At 33.8% G+C, this 7,658-nt stretch overlaps 1 protein-coding gene across 2 annotated transcripts in view; it reads left to right on the plus strand.

The window, feature by feature from the left end:
* LOC108969073 (trichohyalin) overlaps window positions 1-7,658 on the plus strand; it is a 168,031-nt gene that overhangs the window by 23,185 nt on the left and 137,188 nt on the right. The window lies entirely within an intron of this gene.

The raw sequence follows: 7,658 nt of genomic DNA on the forward strand, positions 1-7,658 counted from the left end.
AAAATTTTTTAATTTTTCATAAAATATGCCATATTTTTTCAAAAAACAAAAAAAAAAAAAAAAAATTAAAATATGTGTCTAAAATAAATTTATTTTTGCTTATGCTAAATGGATTGCATAACACATCCACGTATATACCAATATAGAAGACCAAAATAAAATCAACTCATAAGTTAGCGACATCTTTCAGCCATCTCCAATTAATTTTATGAGTAATTCAGCTAACTCAACGCTATTCCGCAAAAAAGTACAAGAATATACATACATACATTGTATAAAAAATTAATGCATAAAAAATTGCTTGGCCAAAGATAAATCTTATCAGCTGGTGTACTCGCATGTTGATTACGCCACCACGCTTGCTCTAACTCCAAGCAGCCGGCATGTAGAACAAGCGTAAACTCACGCACACACACTTAGGAATATTTGCGAAATAAAAAATGTAAAAATAGAGCTTGCAGTACTTGAGCTGTGGCAATTATTAATTCCACTTAATCACCTTTTAGGGCTACTGGCTTCATATACCTCCATTACATACATATTTCCAGCCTAACATATAACACGCTTGTACATATCTACATGCTTATATACACCTTATTTCCATACGCAAATATTTGCAATTACACACTTATCTTTTACTTATAAACATGTATGTATGTATGCATGAACATAGGTGCTATAATTTGTGCTCGCACAAGTGAGTCCACACTTGAACACGACAAAATGTGCTACTCACCGGTAGCCGGCAAGCGTATATACTATATATGGTAGTAGCAGTATCTACAGACGGTGGAAAAGAAAATAACGCGCCGGCATATTTAACGTAGGCGTATATACTCACATACACACACTTACTCGTATATGTATATGGGTATTCACTGTTATTTGAAGTGGTCAAAATAAAATTCTCATCTCATCAAAGCAGATCTTTGCAAGTGCTTACGTGAAGGTGTACCAGAAATATTAGTAATTTAGTTACTAGTTAATATTATTATAAATACATATACATACATATTAGGGTGATTCAAAAAAAAAAATTTTTTTCCCTTTGGCACTCTGAAATATACATAGGTTCCTAGACACCTCTAAGGAAGCCTCTCCAAGAATGAGAATATCAAACCGACTAAATATTATTGTTTTTTTTTTATAAACTTTTCAAAGAGATAAATCTCAGTGCTATCTCTATTGTCTACTCAAACTAATTTTTTTGTTTTTTATATTTCATATTTTTGTAATGTAGAGTTTTGGCTGATTATTTGTACTGATGACGTAAGCAAAAAATTAAGCTCGAATATAGTTTCATTCTTTATCTTTTTTACTTCCAGACATATATTTTATAAAGTAACCTACAGAAAGTGGTAGATACCAGGCTCAATATTTTATAAACAACGGTTGGTTTTGGAAGTTTCAGAAAAAGGTGCAATTTGCAGGTCGAATATTTGATGTCTTTGAGACCTTTGAAAATAATAGTCTTATTTGAGTGGTTTTTAATACTAAAAAGGTTTTGAAAACATTTTGAAAACATATCGAAAAGAGTGTTGTGTTTTTTGCTTTAAAAATTAATATCTATACCTAATCTCCCAATTTTCGCCATAAATACCTCCGGAGATGTATTTCAAGTTGTAAGGTAGTTGCCGGCTCTCTTACAAAGCAAAAATAAAAATTGTGTAAAAAGCTCATAAGTAATTATTTTCGTCAAGTCCTATAATTTTTGAATTCTTTAAAAACAAAAACCAAAATGACTATATTTACATTGACAAAAAAAAAAAATATATATTCATATCAATAGTAAATCGTCAAAACCATGAAATCTTGCTATAAAGATAGAAGATTTCTCTTCTTGATGGAAATTTATGAATTTTAAACGGGTGGGGGAGTCACCAAGCTCTCCGGCGTAATTTTTGAATGCTGGACCTTACTCGATAACTAGGGCATAGAGAGATGGGAAATAGTAAAGAGGCATAAATTGGGATCGGTTAGCTTGGTTTATACTCAGGACAAAGTAATTTTTAATATAAAATGAAGTCAAGAAGTAAAAGAGTCCAAATTTGCTAATAGAAAGGCTTTGACCTCGCTACTGTATGACCAAAACTAGACAAGGTGTGCATGATCTCTTTAGAATTAACTTCAAGTTTCTTCCATCGACTTGTATGCGAACTTGGTAACAACATAAACGCCGGAAAGTGCAAAGCCGATGCGCTTGCTGGGGAGGGCAACCTTTCCCATGAAATTTGGGAGTTTTGGGTTTTAAGTGAGTCAGTGATCTGATGTCCTTTGGCGTACTGGCGTTGAACTTATGGACTTTCAGAGAGCTCTGCAATTGCTGTCCAACCAGCAAAACTTCTGGCACTACGAGATCCTTCTCTTGAAAGTGGACTGTAAGAGACCTTCAGAGCTACCTGCCCTTACTAAAGAAGCGCTAGTCAACTGGTTAACATTTAAAGTTTGTGCCACTGCGAGATTCTTCTGCTCAAGGTGGACTGTTAAAAGTCTTCGAATCTACTTGCACTTTGCAATGTCAATTTAGTCGCAATTGTAGTTGCTCTGACTTGATACCGCCCAATAGATTCTCAAAGTTTCACTAATATTGAGTCTTACGTTTTTTGCCAAAGCTGTATGGAGACATTCTGTTATTTTGTCATGGCTTTTGGCAAACTGAGATTGTAATATCTCAGTAGACACACATTTGACGAACCTAGCGAAATACCTGTGATTGACATTAACCACCTTAATAAGCTTGTGGAAAGATCAACACGTTTCGCCGATATTTGATGATTTGGTAATCTTCTTTTGGTAGTTTATGAGTAACACAAAGGGTATATGTCCAAATGAGATTCAGCACTTTCGGATCAACGTTATGACTTGGCCTTAACCTAACCTTGGAGGGATCAAAAAATGGTAACGATAGTTCGAGACTTTGCTTTCAACAATAAGTTACATGAACCGAAGCAGATAATTAACTTGTTCCTGGAATCATGGTATACCTTAATTGCTGTGGAATTCTGTTTTTATCTTCTAATATGTATGTTTCATTAAAAAGCTTATTCTGTACGATGATATAACACTTTTGATGATTTCCATCGTACAGATTTTTCCGAGTGAATCATGCGTGTATATAATAAGTAAGAATTTATTATTGTTCGATAGGCTTATTTTATACAATGCTGCTAATCTTTTATGTCACATCAGCTGTCAAGCAACTCATCTCTTTACTTTTCACATATGCCAAATTGTTCAAAAGTGTTAAAATTTGAAACAAATAGTGAACCAAACACACGACGCCTTAGTGTCAACGAAAGTTTTAGCGCAAGCTAGCCGAAATACACAAGACGCCCTTCTCTCGTAGTTATAAAAAATATAAAAATATGCAAAATTATTTACAAGCGGCATGAAAGCGTGGTATTGCTTTCTACGCATCTCCCTCGCATATACCTCAACCCCGGTCTCGTCGCAAAGATGTCCACAAATGCGATTATGCTGATGGGTAACGCCTTTTCGCGTATCGTTTTCAGCGTTGATACTTACGTTGCCTATATTTTTTATTATTTTAATTTTGCTGTTGACTTGTTTTTGAACAAATTTGGCTTTATTTCCGGGTGCAATGCTGAAAATTCCCTAAACGACACTTCGCCGGGTAACTAATGAGCAAACTTAGATTTCAAAGTCTGCCAAAGCAAAAATTAAGTGGCGAACTCTGAAGCAGTCAGTCAGAAATGTTGTCACATTGCTTGTAACAACAACAGATATTTGCGCTTCCACTCTTCAGTGAGTGTCGTTGAAACAATTTTTCGGTTAGGAATTTAAGTGACTTCCCACATAGTTGCTATTTTTTGGGCTTTCGTTGTTGCTTTTCATGAACTTTGAACAATGTAATGCGATGCCACGAAACTTGAACGGAAAGCGTTCAAAATTTTTTGCAAGCAAATCAATTTATTTTTTAGCCCCACATTTTATACAGAAGAAAACACTAAAAGCGCACTGACAAAATGGCAACATATTGAACATGACATTTAAGGCCCTCGACAACGACGGACAGCGGCGAATCGCCAGACAATCAGCTTAGCGGCTTTAAGCAAAATAAATTGTATGCGTGTAGTAATTGTATGAAGGTGCTTCGAAGGAGTCCCTTCCTCCTGTAATGATTACATAACGCGGACTTTGTGCCCACGAAAACGTAAAAGTATTTCGTGTGGAATTGGAGACGCAGCCAAGCTGTGATATTCGCCCTGCAACAAATATGGAATTTCAGCAATTCATAAAGCATGAAAATAATCCTGAGTATGGCAAGCCCAGGCTGAGGAATTTCAAAAATTTCAGTGTTGCTTCGATGCTGCTTTAAAAGTTGGGGAAAAAAATTTTTTTTTTGTTGAAAGCTGATACCACTCAGTGGTGGAAGGCAATATATTTTTCTGGTTGAGTGCGGAAAGTCATATTTTAAGTAGAGAGGGGATTGCGGAAGGAAATAAATTAGTTGCTTAATTTGAGTTTGGGAGCAGTTTTTCGAAATAATCGTTTTGCTGGGCTGGAGAATACGGTGAATGCGAAAGATGATTCGGAGTCCCATTCATGAAATTTTGCCATCATTTTGACAACTTATGGCACGGGGCCTTCCCTCAGTTTTCAGCGATTTCGTCATTCAAACATTCCAGTATCTCTGGGTAATAGTCGCTGTTGTTGTTCCATCTTTTTTCGGTAGTCAATAAAAACAATTCCATGCTCAACCCAAAATACAGACGCCATAACTTTGTCAGCCGACTGTTGTGCGGTTTCAATGTGTGCATTCCACTCGGATGACTGTCGATTGGACTTCGGAGTGAAATGATGGAGCCATGTTTCATCCATTGTCACAAATCGATTCACAAACACGGGATGATTGAACATCACCAAGTGCTGCTCCGAATTATCAATTCATCATTGTTTTTGGTCGAAAGTGTAAACGTTGAGTTCATATCTCTAGAGTGCCTGCTATCTCGAACAACTTCACTTTACGGTTATCCAAAATTATTTTGTGGACTTTTATAATGTTTTCGTCGTTAACAGCTTCTTTAGGGCATGCTTTGCCTTCATTATCCTCGGTGCTCTTTTTGCCTCGTTCAAACTTAGTAAACCACTTTTCATGGGTTGATTTCCCTAATGCAGAGTCTAAATAATGTTGATCAATACAAAAATTGGCTCGTATAGTATTATTATTAACAGACGACATTCCTTTTTAAACCTCTTTTTTCCCAATAACAAAAGTTTCTGCACTCAAAATCATATAATTCACAAATTAATGTTACGACAGCTGTCAAATTTATACACACACCTTTTGAAGGTTAGGGCTAACTAAAACTCATATGGCTTTATTTTACCGCTTTCTATGTGCCAGGCCGGGTACTTTACAATTCATCTGTATTTTTAAGCAATATACATATGTAATTTATTAGTAAAGAGACGCTTCCACGGAGCTTTTTGCTAGGTGATTAATATTTTCCTAGCCACTAGAGTTCGATTAAAAGCTTTTGCGGTGGTTGTCGCCTGTTTTAAATCAAGTACCAATTATATACATTTTGTAGAAAAGCATTTTTTCGAAATTAAATATATTATATATATAAATATTCTCCAATAATAGAATTCTTCAATTAATGTCAGTAAATTTGTGTTATTATCCAGTGTAAAACGTTTATTTATTTATACTAATTTACTCATAACTTCGTCAATTTTGCTTTAATTGACTCGAAGTTTTGACACAATATTCTCCAGTTTGCAAAAATAATTTAATAATATAAATTTAATACCTTACCCCCCCTGAAGCATGAAAGCTTCACCATGAAAAATAAATTTCAAATACTTTAAATGATTCTTCGTTGATAAGGGTTTTTCCAGTGTTAAGATTTTTGTATTTAGTCAGTGAAGAGTTTAGTTGGAGCTGCTATGAATTTTTCGCATAACTAATTAGGGATTATGGGAATTAGATTATACGTTAGAAATTTCAACGAGAATTTTGTCCCATTAACTTAAAAAGCTCTGATGAAAATTCTTAACCAATATGTTGTTGTCTCTTGCAAAGTTTAGGCTATGGTCGACAATACAGTCTAATTTAGTTATAAACTATAGTAGTCTGATCCGAATAATACGTTCGGAAATTATAGAAATTGTAGCGATGCTTGGATAATATTTTACTCCAGATTTGGTGAAGATACCTTGACAAATAAAAGAGCTTTCATAGAAAGACTTGACAGCTATATGCTATAATAGTCTGATGTCAATAATTTCCCCTGAGATTGTAGCAATGCCTTGGATAATACTCTCTGCCAAATTTCTTGTAAATACCTCATCAAATGAAAAAAAAAAAATCCATTTCAAGTATTTCGCTTCTCATATTTTCTCTCAACCACTTAAAAACCACCCTCATAGCGCTTTATCGATTATGAGCCATGCACATGTTCATGTTTTTTATCACGCTTTGCTAAAAACTTCGCAAAAAAATCTTTTTGTAAATAATAAATAATGATTTCTTTAGCAAATAATAACAATATCGTAAGTAAGAAAGCCAAACAAGGCTCAATCAAAGTCAACCTTGCCCGGTATAGTAACACAAACATTTCAAATGCACCTATAAAGGTTGAAATTACGTAACCAGAACCGCTGTCAATACAAACCGACATTTGGTAGTCATTGACTCGACATCGCCGTCATTTACCGCGCTTATCTAATCAGCAAGGTGATACGTTAACACTGAATGTGAAGAAACTGTGTCAAATTTATGATTTTCCGCATACTACTTTTCTTGTTTACTTTGCGATATTTGCACGCCTTAATGCTTTTTCAAAAGATTTTGTTTAATTTTGCTTGATTTTTGTGATTTATTGTCGATAAAACTTGCAATGATATGCCCTCGAGATAATTAGATTGAAGATAACGTAGACGATTTATAGGCGGCGAAGTGAGGTAATCGGTTATTGATGGCATTAGGAACATTAACATATTTTTAAAGAAGTATTAAAAAAGTAACAAAAAGTTTATGAATTATATAGAGGGAATTTATAGAATTTTTTTTGACATCAGTAATTCACATTTTGTTGCTGTGATCACATCATACAATTAAATGAACTCAAAAAAGAATTAAAATTAAAATTGAAATTAGAATTAATGGATTTTTCGTTTTATTTGAAAGAATTATTGTATTATTTCTAAAATCTTCAAAACTTACGGATTACAAACCGCGAAAGCACAATAGTCAAATGTACCGTTATATTGGCACCAGCCACACTAAACTGTCAATATTATTTTATTATCCAAAAGCTGCTTAAAATCTTGTTATAAAAATAAAATTCACCATTGTCTTTGTTTTTCTTCCATTTTTCTATTGATTTCTTTTAACCGTTATTCCAAGAAATTGTTGAAAAGTAGAGCTCATTTAAATTTCAGCAGCCAATTAGAGCACTTTTAGCATACAAAACCGGATAATTAGGTTTTCAACGAAATAAAAATATATACTTTTTTTACTACTCATGAATTAATTCATGAATTTAAACGTATATAAAAATCTTTAGCTATGGATGTGGAGCAAATGTTGGAGTGTAGAGTATTAAGAGAAATAAAATTGAAAAAAATTTAATGAAATTAATTGCGTATATAATTATATTTTATAAAATCTGATTTAAATATTATAATTG

This window comes from Bactrocera latifrons, unplaced genomic scaffold (assembly GCF_001853355.1).
Source record: "Bactrocera latifrons isolate USDA-ARS-PBARC rearing strain unplaced genomic scaffold, ASM185335v1 scaffold_104, whole genome shotgun sequence".
NCBI lineage: Eukaryota > Metazoa > Arthropoda > Insecta > Diptera > Tephritidae > Bactrocera > Bactrocera latifrons.